Here is a 15,471-nt window from a genome sequence, read left to right as displayed (position 1 = left end):
CCGCGGCCTGTAATAATCAGAATACATCGATATCAAATCAAGGACCGGATCATCAGAGAGGCTCGTAAGCAACGTGGTAAAATACAATATCGAGGAGCAGCTGTGCACATCTTTGAAGATTACACCCCTGAAGTGCTTGAACAGCGCGTAAGGTATCGAAATATCATGGCGAAGTTGTATGGCCTTGGTCTCAAGCCGTCCTTGCTATATCCAGCGCGGCTACAGATCACACTTCAAAATGGAACCAAGAAACGGTTCATATCGCCAGAGGAGGCCGAAACCTTCGCAGTCAGTTATCGACAAGATTGAGGTCCTGTCTTCTTGTTTCCCTTTTTGTTTCTTTGAGTGGTTTGTTACTGGGACGGAGGAGCTATCTAGCCTAGCCACGGCCATCAACTTGAGACGAGCTAACGGAGCTAACCGCTACATTAGCCAGCACCATTCCACCACTCTGTTTGTGTTACTTCACTTCTCTCGAAACAAACTATAGCGTGCCTCCCGGGACCACACTCCGGTGCGGCCACATTTCTTCACTTCTCTACCTAAACGGGTCGGACTTCACAAAGCTTGACGTTTTCTACAACCTAGGCCTTGACTCTCGATATGGCCTACTTCGGACATGGTTCAGGCTAACTATGATGCTAACTAGTTGGCTAACACAGGACTACACAGTCTGGCCCTCTATCATAGGACATAAGGACATCAACCAAGAGGATTTTTCATTACTTCTAAAGCGGGACTGAGAGTGGTAAATCAGTCCACAGTGACAGTGATTTGGATTTTTTTTTTTCTCTCTTTCTTTCTTTGTTCCATTCTGTTTAATTTTCATATCACACTGAGAGCAGACTATTATTGAATAGGCCAGTATAATAGTTTCAGTTAATAATAGTTTAATAAAACCACTGTTGAACGGAAAATCTTTTTGGCCGTGGGTATGGGCGGGGGGGTAAAAGGCTGAAAACATTATAGGTACATAGTCTGAGATGCCAATGTAGGGGGGTATAAGTGTGTGTGTGTGCGAGTATGTGGGTGCGCGCCTACATGTAACCCGGTCAGCCATAATGTTAAATCTTGACACTCATGAAATGATTCAGTCCTCTAGTTGACTGATCCAGTTTACCTCTATTGGGACCAGGGTATGAGTGCGGATGTGTGTGTTCTATAGGCTGGCCAATCAAAGTGATCTACCTCTATCAGTGTTAATGTGGGTCGTGGTACATGCGTGGATATGTGGGTTTTACATGCTGGCCGAGCTACAAACTATACACTAGAAAAAGAGAAATGGGAGGGGGGTGTGTTTGTGTGCGTGTGTGTGTGTGGGTGTGTGTGCTGTGTGTGTGTGTGTGGGCGTGTGTGTGTGTGGGTGTGTGCAGCCTACAGGCTGGCTGATTAACCTACCTCTGTCAGAATGATCAATTTTTCTTATTTTTCTTTTTTCCTTTTCTTATTAATGCTGATGTATGTGAGGGTATATTCGATTGTATGTGGATGTAGGGAAGTCACATGCCAACTGACTGACCTCCCTCTATCAATAGGACTTACCTCTATACCGATGTGTGCCTTGGTATGGGAAACTCATGCATATACCTGTGCAAACACCAGAGCGAGCACAGGGATGTAGATGTGTACCTACGGGGGTGTGTGTATCTTTTAGTGTGTATGCTTGTTGTTGTGTTTTTTTTTTTTTTTTTTTTTTTTTTTTTTTTTCCTTTCTTTTTTGTGTGTGTGTGTGTGTGTGTGTGTGTTTTCTTTATTTTTATTTTTTACTCTTACCTCCCTATTGTCTTGACAGGTTGTTCTGTCCTCTGGTCTATTTGGCATTGCTGGTGATACTGAGGATTACACATTCAATAACTGCTATGCTGTCCACAACTCTTACTCTGGTAAACTTTTGGGGCGAAACTTTGGAAGGGTAGTCCCTGGGACATGTCGGGAAAGATAGAAAGAATGCCGTCGTTGCAGAAAGGGAAGTTCAAGGTTTGTATGGGTTGGAGGGGGAGGGTTAGAGGGGGAGGGGGTAGGTGGAAGGGGTGGATGTCTTATGCTCATCCAATAGGGAAGGGGGGTGGGTCGGTGGTTTTTTTTTGTTGTTATTTTATTTTTATTTTTATTTTTTCGTTTGAAAGTTTTACTTTGAAAATGCTGCTTGTTTTGTGTTTCACTGCTCTCAAGTATTTCACTTCTCTTATATGTTTCCTGCATCGTGAGTCTGGCCTGTGTTATCCGAGGTTTCCATGGACCATTCCATGGCAAGCGTGACAGAGGCTCCGGCTGGTGGTGGGCAGGCAGTGAGGATCATTTCACTGAACACTGGTGGGTTAAATGGTGCGGTAAAACGCACAAAAATCTTGACACATATTAGGGACCAGAACGCTGACATAGCACTCATTCAGGAAACGCATTTATGTAACTCGGAACAGCGGAAACTTCATAGGCCCTGGCTAGGACAGATTTTTCATTCAAGTTTTAATTTCAAGACAAGGGGCACTGCGATATTAATTAGGAAAAATGTAGATTTTGTTTCTAAAGATGTAGTTACTGATCCGAATGGTCGCTATGTCATCGTTTCTGGTACACTTTACCAGAAACCAGTGGTTTTAGTGTCTGTTTATGCCCCGAACTGGGACGACCAAAACTTTATGAAACTGTTGCTGGCTTCCATTCCATATCTGAATTCCCACTTACTCTTACTAGGAGGCGACATGAACTGTGTGACTGATACTCTCTTGGATAGGTCTAGTACGAAACCAGTGGCAACTACTAGAATGGCCCAGACTCTCTCTGCTTTTATGGATCAGTACGGCTACATTGACCCGTGGAGATTTCTACACCCATCTACAAGACAATATTCCTTCTTCTCCCATGCACATCGTTCATTTACACGTATAGATTACTTTATTATTGATAAGTCACTTATTTCATCTATTCTATCCACTCACTACTCCCCAATAACTGTCTCTGACCATTCTACTGTGATCTTGGATCTCCACTTTAAATTGAAGCCTAAGGCATTCAGAACCTGGCGCTTAGACCCTCTCTTCCTTACCAATGCAAACAATTGCAAATATGTTTCTGAATCTATTGACTTTTTCTGTGAGACCAACCAAAATGAAGAGACTTCTGCATCTCTATTATGGGAAACCCTTAAGGCTTTCATTAGAGGGAAAATTATCTCACGCACACTACATATTAATAAACTTCGTAGAGCACGTCAAAAGGAGCTAGAAACGGCTATCGCTAACCTTGATATCTTGCTTTTAAACAATCAATCTTCTGGCGTATACAAGGATAGGCTGATACTGAAAACTGAGCTCGACCTCTTGTTAACTAGGGAGGCAGAACGCCTCCTCTTCCAGTCACGGGGTTCTACATACGAATACGGGGACAAGGCGGGCCGTCTCTTGGCCTATCAACTAAAAGCCAAACAAGCCTTAAATCAAATTACTCAAATACTTGATGAATCAGGCTCTGTTGTCTCTGACCCCATTATGATTAATAACACTTTTAAAACCTACTACTCTCAATTATACACGTCTGAACCTCCAAACGATGACACTCTTTTGACTTCTTTTTTTAATAAGTTATCCTTCCCTAAGATCTCGAGTAGCGATCAACAGATTCTCGATGCTCCGGTCAAACTGTGCGAAATTAAAGAAGCGATACAATCTATGCAGAGCGGTAAATCTCCAGGTCCAGACGGTTTCCCGGTTGAATTTTTCAAAAAATTCTCAACTCAATTAGCTCCATTACTTTTAGATATGTTTAATGATTCGTTTCGGCAGGGTTCTCTACCACCTACCCTCTCTCAAGCCTCTATCTCTTTGATCTTTAAGAAAGGTAAAGACCCACTGAGCTGCGCGTCATATCGTCCCATTTCACTGCTACCGGTAGATGTCAAGATACTTGCAAAAATCATCGCTTTGCGATTGGAGTCAGTTATGTCATCAATTATATCAGAAGACCAGACCGGATTTATAAAAGGGAGGCATTCTTTTACAAACATTCGGAGGCTTCTCAGTATCATCCACACTTCGTCATCTCTTACTGAGCCAGAAATGGTTGTGTCTCTGGATGCTGAAAAAGCCTTCGACAGGGTGGAGTGGGCCTATTTATTTTCCTCTTTACGGCATTTTGGTTTTGGAACTAACTTAATTTCTTTGATAAAACTACTTTACTCCTCCCCTCAGGCGGCAGTCTGCACCAATACTGAACGTTCAGATTTTTTCTCGCTTGCCCGGGGGACACGCCAGGGGTGTCCGCTTTCACCGCTATTGTTCGCCATCGCCATTGAACCCCTATCGATTGCTTTGAAGACTGAAGAGGGTTTGAAAGGGATCCAGAGGTGGGGCACGGAGCACAGGGTCTCGTTGTATGCTGACGACCTCCTTTTATATGTATGTGATCCCTTAGCCAGTATCCCACGCATCATGTCAGTCTTGAAATCCTTCGGTGCGATTTCGGGATACAAACTAAACATTCAAAAAAGCGAGTGCCTCCCTATTAATAAACCGGCCGACATAATTCCATCTACGTCAATACCTTTTAGATTATGCAACTCTGGTTTTAAATATCTCGGCATTCAAATCACTCGATCCATCCGTACATTACAGGAGAAGAACCTGACTAACCTTACAGCCTCAGTTAAAGCAGACCTCCAAAGGTGGGATCGCCTGCCTCTTTCTCTGGCGGGTCGAGTCCAAACAGTTAAAATGAACATACTTCCTAGATATTTATACATTTTTCAATGTTTGCCCATTTTTCTTTCTAAATCGTTTTTCATTACCATCGATGGTATTCTCTCTTCTTTCATTTGGGCGGGCAAGCACGCAAGAGCTGGCAAGTTGTTACTACAGGGGAACAGGTCCCATGGCGGACTGGGCTTACCAAACCTCATGGGCTACTACTGGGCGGCCAACGTGCATAAGATCATGCTCTGGTTCACCTCCCCCCAAAGTAGTTGGTGTCAGATTGAGGCCATGTCATGCCGTTCTACATCACTTCAGGCTCTCGCGTGTAGCACCCTACCCGTATCTTTCTCACAGTTCACTTCTAATCCCATCGTGATAAGCTCTCTTAAGATCTGGGCACAGGTCAGGCGTCATTTTGGTTGGTCTTCTTTACCTCAGGCGACTCCGGTTTGCAACAACCACCTATTTTTGCCTGCTAAGTCAGACCCTTACTATTCACTTTTAGAGGGAAGAGGTCTCCGCCGCCTGGGAGACTTGTATATAGACGGTGTGTTTGCCAGCTTCGAACAACTTCATACTGTTTTTAACCTACCCTGTTCAGATTTTCTTCGGTACTTTCAGCTACGAAACTTCGGTAGAACCCACTCCCCTCTATTTCCTCAAATCCCGCCTCCCAGTGGAATAGATCTACTGCTTAAGGCAGACATTCTATCCAGGGGCCATGTCTCCTATTTCTATGATCTCCTCTCTCCAGTGAATGTGGTGGCCATCAATAAAAGCAGAGAGAGCTGGGAAAGTGAACTGCAGACATCCTTCTCAGACAACTTCTGGGAGGAAGCCTTGCGAGGCGTCAACTCTTCTTCTAGTTCTGCCAGACTTAGCCTGATACAGTTTAAAGTAGTACACAGACTTCATTATAGTAAGGCCAAACTGGCTAAATTCTACCCAGATAAAGTGGTTGATGAATGTGAGAGATGCTCACAAGCACCTTGTAACTTGACTCATATGTTCTGGACTTGTCCCAAACTATCTGGTTTCTGGTACTCCTTTTTTAATATGTGTTCGGACATTCTGAAGGTGAGAATCTGTCCATCCCCTCATATTGCAATCTTTGGTAGACCACCGGATGAGCTAGATATGTCGGTCACCCAATCCAATGTTATCGCTTTTGCCTCGTTAATTGCTCGTAGGAGGATTCTTTTTCTTTGGAAAACCTCTCAGCCACCTTCATTTAAAGCTTGGCTTGAAGACATTTTATTTTTGCTTAAATTGGAAAAAATTAAATTCACCCTGCGGGGCTCCTCTGACAAATTTTATTCACATTGGAGACCGCTGATCGAATACGTAGATGGTCTTCCCCCAGACGACGTGGCTCCATAGAACAAGGGCCTGGGCCCTCCCAGGGATGGACGAATACCTTGCTGCCTGCCCACCACACTCACAGCCGCGCAGTGTTTTTCTGGCCTCATGAGACCAAAATAGGCCAACTTGACCCAGATGCTTGCAAGTATAAACTTTGACAACTTGAGTTATTACTGTTTTCACTGTTATACTACCTCTTACTGTATGTACGTGTGTATATGCATATACATATGAATATGTGTATGTATATTATTATTCTTATTTTATTTTATTATCTAATTTTATTTATTTTTTCTGTTGGAATGGGATTGGGTTGTGGGGAGGCAAAGGAGGGTAGAGGTGTTGGTTGTGATGCTTCAATGTGAAAAAAAAAAAAAAAAATTACACTGGTCACTGTACTGTAATGCCAATGCTCCCTGCTCAAAAATAAATATTATAAAAAAAAAAAAAAAAAATCATAAATGTAATGAGGTGTCTTGCAGGAGTGGATTGGGGAGCTGATATAGAGTCAATAAAATATATATATAGCATTAATCCGGTCAAGAATAGATTATGGGTGTGTGGCATATGGGTCAGCAGCTAAGACTGTGTTGGGACAGTTAGATGTTATTCAGGCTCGGGCTCTGAGGATTTGTTTAGGGGCAGTGAAAACAGCAGTGCACGGCGCACTCCAAGTTGAGGCAGGAGAAATGCCGCTGGGGTTAAGGAGGAAACAGCTGATGGCTAATTATTGGATAAATTTAAGGGGACATGGGGTAAGTCATCCGACTAAGGGGGTCTTGGAGGATTGCTGGGAGAGGGGTAAAGGTCAGAAAGGAAGTTTTGGGTGGGTAGGTAGGAAGGTGGCAGAGGAAATGCATATTCATGAGGAAGAGTTTGGGCCAACGGTGTTGTGGCCAGTGAGACCGGTGTGGGCTTTGAAGGAGGCGAGGGTGGACATGGGCATTTTGGAAATAAAGAGCAGGAGTAGACAGGTAGATTTAGTGCAGGAATTCTATAGTCATATGAACAGGGAGTATGGGAACTACTTGCAGATTTTCACAGATGGGTCTAAGGATCCACAGACACAGGTAACAGGGGTGGGGGTGGTGATTCCCAGTAAGAGGATAGATATCAGTAAAAGAACATCAGATTATTTAAGTGTTTATGCAGTTGAGTTAGTGGCAATTTTGTTAGCGTTAGAATGGGTGGAGGAAGGGGTGGAAAATAAAGTAATAATTTGTAGTGATTCAGTGGCAGCGTTAGTAAGTATTAAAAATGGAGCAGGGAAAAGTCATCAAGATTTAGTATATGAACTGTTGTTTGTTAATTCAAGGTTAGATAGGCAGGGGAAAATTATAAAGTTAATGTGGGTGCCAGCTCATGTAGGAATCTCAGGTAATGAGAAAGCAGACAGGGCAGCAAAGGAGGCGATCAGGAGAGAACAGGTGGACATTGATGTCAAACTTTCAAAATCAGAGGGGAAGAGTATAGTATGGAGGGAAATAGTTAAACAGTGGCAACAGCAGTGGGATAGGGCAATAAAAGGGAGACATCTGCATAGTATACAAAATAAAGTGGGAGTGGTGGGGAATAGTGGGAATAATAGGATTGAACAGAGAGTTATAAGTAGATTGAGAATTGGGCACAGCAACTTAAATGGAACACTTAGTATAATAGGGAAGCACCCAACTGGGCATTGTAGTCAGTGTGAAGTAAGGGAGACGGTGGAGCATGTAATGATCTCATGCAGGAGATATGAAGCAGAGAGGGTGATCATGATGACTGGACTGCAGAGACTGGGACAAATAGAGGCCAGTGTAAAGGGTATAATGGGATGTGTGGGCGTAGTGGAGGGGAAGAAATTAGTTGTGAGTTTTTTGAGAGGAACTGGATTGTTAATAAGACTGTAATGGATTAGGGAAATATTGGAGGGATTAGTCCAGAAGGAGGCGGTAATGCAACATTTTGGATGCCAACCGCCGTAAAACCAAACAGAAGAAGAAGAAGAATGGTTTGTGGGATACCGCCACCATTTTTGTTGTTGTCCCACTAGCGCAGTGGTTCAGAGCCCATCCATGGTTCAGAGCCAGATAAATGCAGGGCAACTCCTTGGAAACATGACATGTGTATGGTAAGTCATCATTGTTACGTTTGGTAACTAACTTCCATAGTAGTGCAATACAATAATTTTCATTGAGGAAAAATGTCCAGTGAGTCTTACTTGCTACAAGGGTAACTTAAACCTAGCTAGCGTTAGCCTGCTAACGCTATTAATGTTATTCTAGGTAGCTAAAACGTTAGCCTGCTAACGTTTTAGCTACCTAGAATAACGTTACTGTAAGCCATCGTTGTAATGACATATTAGATCTATACAGCTTTTTCATGTTTCATGTTTTCATGTTAACGACACAACAGTGGTCTCCTCCCATGATGTTTACATCAAGAACACAGCGTTTCAACCAAAACTGTGGGACAACAACTAAAATGGCGAAGGGGGCAGGGTCGAGGGCGGGTCACCAGACCACGACGTCACACTCCCAGGCCGGATAGGGGTTAAAGGTGAATCTAAAATTATGCTTATTTCCAAAAAAGGGTGTGTTAACTTTTTTGCATAATACCACAGCTGCAGTTCATTCAGCCACAACTTTTGATGCTGAAAAAATTAATTTGCATGACATAACTGACAGCCTGTGATGCACATTCTTTATTCAATAAATGACCCCGCCCCCACAACCCATACATTTTAACATTGTTATGTAGGCTACTTACAGACAATACAAAGTAAAAGGTTAAATCTTAAATGTTCTCAATCCTCTCAATATTCATCCTGCAATGTTAGCTAGCAGTAAAGTTTCTGATCCGCTCTGCCTCTGCCTTCTCACAGTGCTTTGCTATCTGTCCTCATGAATATCATGAATGAAACAACATACATTATTTTTTACATGCATGACACACATATTCACTTGGCTACTGCAGGGGCTCAAAGTAATCATTGTCCATGATTACCGAGTTGGGTAACACTTTACAATAACGTACACAAATACTATAGTAGTTACTAGTAAACTAACCATTAACTAATAGCCAGTTAATGAGTAGCTAATGAAAAATTTGGCATTAGTCAATCACTAGTTAATCATAGTTAATGAGTAGGTAGTCATTAGTTAATGATTAGTATCTAATTTTCTGAGTAGAGTAGTTAATCATTAACTAATGATTACTAAATGTCAGCTCGTGAATAGAGTAGTTAATCATTACTTAATGATTCCAAAATGTCAGTGCATGAATGTATTAGTTAATCATTAGTTAATCATACATTGTGAGTATAGTAGTTAATCATTAGTTCATGATTAGTTGTTAGTTCCTTAGTAGAGTAATTACTCATTAGTTAATGGTTAGTCAATGGTCAGTGTGGGAGTATATAGTTAATTGTTAGTTATTCATTACTTAATTACTTAATTATTACCTGTCCATTAGTTACTCTTTTTGTGTACCCTATTGTAAAGTGGTACATCATACTCAGTAGTTTATGAATACTGAATCATTACTTAATTATTATCTGTCTATTAGTTAGTCTTTTTGTGTACTCTATTGTAAAGTGGTGCATCATACTCAGTAGTTTATGAATACTGAATCATTACTTAATTATTACCTGTCCATTAGTTACTCTTTTTGTGTACCCTATTGTAAAGTGGTGCATCATACTCTGTAGTTTATGAGTACTGAATCATTACCTGTCCATTTGTTACTCTTTTTGCACCCTAATATAAAGTGAAAGATATCCTTATCAAATAAACACTCCCTCCAGGTGAGATTCGAACACTGAACCCCAAGATTGTTAAATTATAAGTCTGGTTCTCTACCATCTGAGCTAACCAGCCTGTTGCTTGTTAGAGCCATACTATCGAATGTAGAGCTGGAGACCAAGTATTATAGTTTAAAGGTATATTCCACCCAAATACTACTTTCTGTCCAAGTACTTACAAGTACTTAGACATAAGTAGTATTTGGCTGAAACATACCTAAGTACTTGGACCTGAAGTAGTATTTGCATGGAATATACCTTTAAAACTATAAGTACTTGAACAGAAAGTAGTATGTGGATAGGACATAATACTTAGTATCTGACTCTACAGACCTATAGTATGGCTCTACCAAATAACAGGCTGGTTAGCTCAGATGGTAGAGAACCAGACTTACAATTTAACAATCTTGGGGTTCAGGGTTTGAATCTCACCTGGAGGGAGTGTTTATTTGATAAGGATATCTTTCACTTTATGTTAGGGTGCGAAAAGAGTAACAAATTGACAGGTAATGATTCAGTACTCATAAACTACAGAGTATGATGCACCACTTTACAATAGGGTACACGAAAAGAGTACCTAATGGACAGGTAATAATTAAGTAATGATTCAGTATTCATAAACTACTGAGTATGATGCACCACTTTACAATAGGGTACACAAAAAGACTAACTAATAGACAGATAATAATTAAGTAATGATTTAGTATTCATAAACTACTGAGTATGATGCACCACTTTACAATAGGGTACACAAAAAGAGTAACTAATGGACAGGTAATAATTAAGTAATTAAGTAATGAATAACTAACAATTAACTATATACTCCCAAACTGACCATTGACTAACCATTAACTAATGAGTAATTACTCTACTAAGGAACTAACAACTAATCATGAACTAATGATTAACTACTATACTCACAATGTATGATTAACTAATGATTAACTAATACATTCACGCACTGACATTTTGGAATCATTAAGTAATGATTAACTACTCTATTCACGAGCTGAAATTTAGTAATCATTAGGTACTGATTAACTACTCTACTCAGGAAATTAGATACTAATCATTAACTAATGACTACCTACTCATTAACTATGATTAACTAGTGATTGACTAATGCCAAATTTTTCATTAGCTACTCATTAACTGGCTATTAGTTAATGGTTAGTTTACTAGTAACTACTATAGTATTTGTGTACGTTATTGTAAAGTGTTACCGAATAAAGTTATGTTTATGTCCTATGTCTGCCTTTCAGGGCCTGCATGCTTTAAACAGCTTGGACTTTTATTGTACAGGGAAAGTAGCTAGGCTTGTCTGCAGGTCGGGGCTGATGAGGCTTCCCCGAGATCGGGGCAGGAAATCCGAGGTCAGGTGACGTCACAGGGGGGCGTTCCTGACCTTTAAACCAAGTCAAGTCAAGTTTATTTGTATAGCACAAATAAAGCTGAAATTTCTATACCGATATACTCGTTGTATGAATTTTAAGGTGAAAAAACTGCTGACAGCATCTTTAATCCAGTGTCATTTTGATTATGCTTGCTCAGCATGGTACAGCGGACTTTCCCAAAAATTGAAGAACAAAATGCAGGTAGCACAGCACAATGTAATCAGATACCTGCTTAATGCTCCTCCTAGGACACACATAGGACCAACAGAAATGAAAAAGGCAGGAATTCTACCAGTAGAAGATAGAGTGAAACAACTAAAACTCAACCATATGTTTGATATAGTTCATGATAGGGCCCCAGCGTACATGAACAGCAATGTAAATATGGTGAGAACTCAACATGACTATAACACCAGAGCTAGTATCATGTCATGCAGCGTTCCATCAGTTAAGGGTAAACTAGCTAGGAGCTCCTTTTTCTATACTGGCATTCCATTATGGAACCAGTTACCCTTGAATATTAAACAGAGCCGATCAAAAGCCGTCTTCAAAACCAAAGTAAAAGTACATCTGTGGGGAGAATTAATGGGTCTGATTCCTAGGTAAGGATTTTTTTCATTTTAATTTTTACTTTATTTAAGGCGGTTAGGTTTTTATAGTGTAGGCCTATGTATTTTTGTTTTCTGTATGTTGTGTCTTTGTATAGGTACCATCGAGGACCACTTTGGAAATAAGTGTTTTAATTAATGCTTTAAGTGCTATCCTCTGGGATTTTTTAATTTGTGGTGTCATTTTTTTTTAAATGATTGTGTTATTTTGAAAATGTGATACTTTTATGAGATTCCTAATAAAAATTCAATTCAATTCAATTCAATTCACATTTCATACACAGAGGCAATTCAAAGTGCTTCACATAAAATGGATGACACAAGAAAATAAAAGAATAAAAAAAGAGGATAAAATAGACTAAAAGCATCACAACCGAACTTTGAAAAAGAGCATAAAAAGTGCATTAAGCGACAAGCGTAGTAGTTGCAAAAATAGCTAAAAACTTACAGAGGGCTTGAAACATCATTGGGTTTGCATAAAATCAGATAATATTTGCTCAGTTGGTAGAATAAATAAATTGTTCTATATTAAATCACCCGAAATCATAAGAAATATAAGAAAACATGTTTAATGAAAGGAAAAATACCTTATTTTTTTCTTTTTTTAATCCGTGGCGGGCCAAAACAAACTAATTGGGCACCACTGGTCTAGACGGTTCGTAGCGTGGGAGCAATTCAGCGATGTATTTTGGGCCTAGGCCGTTAAGTGATTTGTAGACTAGTAACAGTATTTTAGAAACTATTCTATGACACACTGGCAACCAGTGTAAGGACCTAATAACTGGAGTAATATGATCAGCTTTCTTAGTCTTTGTTAGAACTCTAGCAGCAGCATTCTGAATCAGCTGGAGTTGCCTAAGTTCTTTTTTGGAGAGGCCAGAGAAAAGGCTATTGCAGTAGTCTAACCTACTGTAGGCGTGAATTAGATTTTCTAGATCCTGTCTGGACATGTAGCCCCTAATTCTTGCTATATTTTTAAGATGATAAAAAGCTGATTTTCTGATAGACTTAATGTGGGAGTTAAAGTTGAGATCGGAATGAATAATAACTCCAAGATTTTTGACTTGATCCTTAGGCTTCAGGGATCGAGACTCAAGGCGTGCAGTGATTTTAAGCTTTTGTTCTTTGGGACCGAAGACGATCACCTCTGTTTTGTCTTTGTTTAGCTGGAGGAAGTTCTGGCACATCCAGTCATTTATTCAATGATCTATTTAACCAAGCTATTATCTAGTTCCCAATACAAAGTGAATGGGACGTCAGTGTCTGCTGTCGGTCCACTGGATGGTTGGACTGTGAAGAGATCATCTGAGAGGCTCTACTGCCTGAGATGAGATGACATCACATGTCATGACTCCTCGCCCTCTGTCCTCTGCCCTCACAGGAAGAAGATGATCTGGATCGTGCTGCTGCTCTTCCTCACATTCGGCGGTCAGCTTCCACCTTCAACTCATTATCCACAAATATTCAGATTTTCTCATACACAGCCTCTTTGTTTTCTTTTGTTTTCTCTGCCAACATCAAGACAGTCAGAAATATTTTAAGCAAGTAGAAACTCCTTATTAGGATTACGAAGACATTCCTAATTACTTTGACTTTATGGTATTTTATTTTATGTATTCTTTTTGTAGTATTTACATTTGTACTCTTTTAGACTGTTCATCAACCTACACCTCAATTCTTTGTCGCTGTAATGACACAATTTTCCCTTCAGGGTCAATTCATTGAATCTGCTTATCACAGTGTCCATCATAGTGGCCTTGCCTATACTGGAGCCACATTGACAAAAAAAAATATTTTGCAAGAGCCACAATCCAATGCCACGATGCCATTAATTTCCTCCCTGAAAGCAGTTCAGTTCTGTTTGAGTCTCTTCAGCTCTTACCTCTCCTCTCCACCTTTCAGAAAGTCTGTACTTGTGAACCTTGGATGTTCTGTTTCATGAGGGCGCTGAAAATGTGACCTTTTGAATTGTGAAATGATGTTAACACAAAGCAGACAGATTATCCTGAACACATGGACATGAAGAAAAACTACTAGAGTTCCCAGTCCTCTTTAAATGATTGATATTCCTTTTCAAATTTGTGTTTCTTACATTATTTGGCCATTTTAGGTACATGCTAAGCTAGTTTTACCGTTGTGATGGATTTTGCACTTGTCTCGCAAATTGAGACAAATTGTGATTGGTTGTTCAGATGGCAATCAGCATGGAGCTTTTGAAAGCTAGCCTAGTTAAACTTGACCCACAGGGGGGCAGTATAGAGAGGAGTACAGTAGGCTCTAAACAGGTTTACCTTTACAACATCAGAGCAAAAATAAAACTTCTTCCTCAGCATGTTAGTTTGACATACAGTACACGACGCCTCTGTCTGTACATGTCATCATCATCACTCATTTGATCAGTAATAATATGACCCAAATATTTAGTTCGACAGCAAACTGCCAGCACCTGTCCAGACAGATAAAAAGGAGGAAAAGAAAGATCCTTATCGCCTCTTGTTCTGCAGATCATAGTGACACTCTTTTTAGCATTGTATTTCACATCAAAACGACCTCCATAGTCAGAACAGATATTCAGCAACTGTTGGAAACCAGTACTGCTCGGAGACAGGATGACCAAATCATTGGCATAGGCTACATACAGTGATTTACACTGGTATTACCAATCACATATCCTGTTCAGCAGCTCCTGAGCTGTACAGAGAGTTCATTCATATAAAGATTGAAGAGGGCGGGGAAAAGAAGCCCCCCTGCCGGACCCCATTCCCAACATCAAAAGGAGCAGAGGCCGTATTACCCCACCTGATCTGCATGGTCTGGTTAGCATACCAGAATGCCAGGATTCTAATAATGCTAACGGGCACGCCCCTCTCCCTCATCTTTAAAAACTGTTTCTGATGGTTGACTCGGTCGAATGCCTTAGAGGCATCAATAAACCCCACTAAAACAGAGAAATTCTTACCTTAATACATAATCAATAACCCCTGTCAATGCATAGATACAAAGGTCAGTACCATGCTTGGCTTTGAACCCAAACTGATTGTCAGAAGTGTCTAAAAAGGAACTTAAACGATCTAATAAAATTCTCTCTAAAACTTTAGGAAGTACACTGGCCAGTGCAATAGGTGGGTAGTTGTCCACACTCCCCACCTTACAATTTCAATATAGAACCTTTATGGGTTCTATAGCTTGGTACATATGAAACCCTCAAAAGGTTATATATAGAACACATCAGTACAACAAATAAGTAGTTCACACCAGTACACAAAATAAACAACAATGATGATGATGAGAATAATACAATTATATTATAGGGATATATTCAGTTTCAGTTGTTCTAGTCTTGTATATGGGCGGCTGAAGTTTACAGCACTGTGTATATTGAGAGCTTAATCTCTGTTGAGGCTACTGCACACCCAAACGTGCATCATATAAACACAGTACTAAGATATATAATGCATTTATGTGCAGTATTTAGTAATTGTATCAGATTTTTTTCTTTTTCTTCTTTTTCAATTATAACTAGGCTACATATTGTCATTAACTTAACCAATGTTATTGTAATTGTAATTTCTCTTTCTAGCCTATTTCCGTGATTGGCAACACACAATATGTGTTTATGTCAATAAAGCAAATTG

Source organism: Poromitra crassiceps (assembly GCF_964638095.1).
Source record: "Poromitra crassiceps genome assembly, chromosome: 7".
Lineage (NCBI taxonomy): Eukaryota > Metazoa > Chordata > Actinopteri > Beryciformes > Melamphaidae > Poromitra > Poromitra crassiceps.
The sequence above is the reverse complement of the archived record's forward strand: the minus strand, read 5'-3'. Positions refer to the sequence as shown.